The sequence below is a fragment of the Brassica oleracea genome, chromosome C8, assembly GCF_000695525.1.
Source record: "Brassica oleracea var. oleracea cultivar TO1000 chromosome C8, BOL, whole genome shotgun sequence".
Lineage (NCBI taxonomy): Eukaryota > Viridiplantae > Streptophyta > Magnoliopsida > Brassicales > Brassicaceae > Brassica > Brassica oleracea.
In genome coordinates this window covers 12,294,236-12,297,204 of record NC_027755.1, presented here as the reverse complement: position 1 = coordinate 12,297,204, position 2,969 = coordinate 12,294,236, and positions in this window count along the sequence as shown.

Sequence of the window (2,969 nt, the reverse complement as noted above, 5' to 3'; positions counted from 1 at the left end):
GTGGCATCACCAGGGGACTTGTTTCCTCCAGCTTAGGTCGACATCGCAGGCGAAGAAAGGATAGCAGGCACCTCAGGCTGAATCCGACCCCCATCCTTCTCGGCACTGCGTCTGGACAGTCTCTCTTTGAAAGAAAGAAACCCGGCGATGAAGGTTGGAGTACCTTCATGCATGGCCGGAGTCGGAAGTGCCGAGTTGGCCTCACCCATCTCGACGTCGGAGCTTTTCTTTTCACTTAGGGAGGAAGACATTCTTGATAGGTTGTTTGAAGAAAAGAGAATGTGAGAGAAAGAGATGTGTGAAGAATGAGGAGTGGTGAGTTACTACTTATAAGGATATGAGGGTGACGTGGATTTCCGCAGTAAATATTCTTAGCCAAAGATTTCAATTTCTAGTTCACATCATTCGCCCGCAAAATCGTCTCCGAGTCTTACGGGCTGGAGGGCTAACTGTTGGGGTCAAAAACGGTTATTTCAAAATCAACGGCTATGATTATTTCTTATTCACGGATTTCTCGTAAAACAATCACTGAAAGAAAGATCGGAAGTGAACAAACGAGCGAATCCCGCACAAAAGCCACTCGCCGTAGAGCTGAACCATCACGCGGGTCAGCTCGCCGGCGAGCTCAACCGACGTGTGGTTATACTCGCTCGGCGAGCTCAACCATCACGCCGGTCAGCTCGCCGGCGAGCTAAACCATCGTGTGGTTGAACTCGCCCGGCGAGCTCAACCATTACGCCGGTCAGCTCGCCGGCGAGCTGAAGCGTCGTGTGGTTGTGCTCGTCAGCGAGTTCGGCCATCATGCGAGTCGGCTCGCCCGGCGAGCTCGACCTGATCCCGGCCTGTCCGACTTACTTCGACTCCCCGTATCATCCGTATAGCTGTGATATCCGACCTTCGGGACAATATACTTCTCGTTTCGTTTTGATTAAAGTTATTTTCGTAGTTTTATGACTAAAACCGAGAAATCGTATAAACGCCAAAAGACCTAAGAACGGTCCGCAAGGATCCAAACTGGTCTAGAGGCCCATCTACGCCCTCAGAAGGGATTCGAGCCCATAAAGGTTATGACGGTTTGTCCTAACTCGCAGAAATACGATAAAAGCTAAGTTTCCAAAGATAAACGTAAAGATTCGAGGATAACTATCAAGATCGACGAAATATGGAATATTCCCGAAAGAGATAGACTTGGGCCCGAAGGCGAAGGATGGGCCACCGACCTAGAGCGACTATATAAGGAGAGCAGGAGCATAAGAAAAGAGGATCCGAGAATTTAGACTTTGAGAACTCCTGCTAGCTTAGAGAACTTAGGGCTTAGGTGGTTAGACTAGCACGACAAGGCTTAGGACGTCTTGACCGCCTCTTGTCATGTTGTTCTGATAGTTAGCATATCACTACTCCTCTCGGAGAAAATCTTGTATTCATATTATTCAATAAAACGCCTCTGAGCGACTATCTATCTTTTTATCGTTCTAAAGTGATTACGCAGAGAATTTGGACCTTCAAGAAAAAACGGGTTCACTCGGTTTTCCTCCATTATTATTTATTATAATCGACAGTGTGAATTTCGGTTCCCACACAAGTCGAAGTTCAGGAAGTGGATAACTTTGGATAAGCCGCTCCATAAAGCCACAGATTACATAATCATCGAAGAAGAGACGAGAGTCATGTCGTAAAAGCAGAGGCTGACGAGGACATCGTCAAAGGATCTTGGGTCGGATCAGAAGTCTAAAAGGAAAAACCCTCGGAACGACAAAAATGTCCATCACGGGGAAGAAGAGACCTAGGGAGCGCATAACTACGCCATCAACGCCGGATCGGAGCAAGGCCGGACGACGGGCAATACATGGACCTGAAATCCAAATTACGACGAGAACGCCATCTAAGACTTTCACCAGGCCCGCGGCCACTCGACCATAAACTGTAAAATTTTCGACGCTAGGTTGGCCGTGAAGCTACTGCCGGGAGAACTCGCCGAGGTGTCTAGTGTAAAAGATCTCGTCCGCGATTCAGACCGCCCTCCAAGAAACGATAAGCACCCTCAAACGGAGAACTCTCTCCAAGGGAACCAATCGGGAGAAAAGCGTGGGAGGAGGCAGGACGAGAAGGGTAACGACAATAGTCGCCGTAGAGTCAATATGATCATCGGAGGATTGCAATACTGCAGCGATATATACAATCTCTGCCATCAAAGGTTATCAGCGCAAGGCCGACACGAGCGCGAATTCGCTAACCTGGTCCGCGCCTAGTGACTTCCCGAAAGGAGCAATCACTTTCGATGAAGAAGAGGCCTGATACCACTCAAATTACCCTAAGGAGTGAATTACTCTCTCATATAAGAGGTTCAGTTGCAGTACTTAGGGATCAAATCCACAAGGAGCTAGGGAACATATTAAATCTAGTCAAATTATTAATTATAAGTGTTTGTTGTTTTATGGTTTAAAAGTAAATAGCAATCCTAGTTGAGCAAGTCTATTGCTCGACTAACAAGATGATTGGGGGTGTAACCTATTGGAAGATATTAGATGCAGGGTTTCTATTCAGGTGTTGGAGATTATAATCCTATAGATGCCTAACAGTTGCATGCATGATATATTAGAGCTCAACTCCTTAATCACAGTGATCAGCGATGGCAATGTTTCACTGGTTAACTAACCAGATCTAGGATCTCAACTGTCGTCTTTTGATCACAAGAAAGTGTTGATCGATGATCCTATAGGGATATCGATCGATACACATCTCGCAATATCGATCGATTGTCATAAGACAATATCGATCGATGCTTCTAGCTAAGCCCTAGGCGCAGGTTGATAATGCTCACTAGTCTCCTACATCAGTGGTTAGCATCTCTCTAGCAGTCCTAGCATGACAGATTAGATTAAGGACATGATGGTCAAGGATGCTTGACTCATGCTAATTCCTAGGTTCATGTTCTAGTTAGCAAGGCTAAAACAAGCATTAAGAACAAT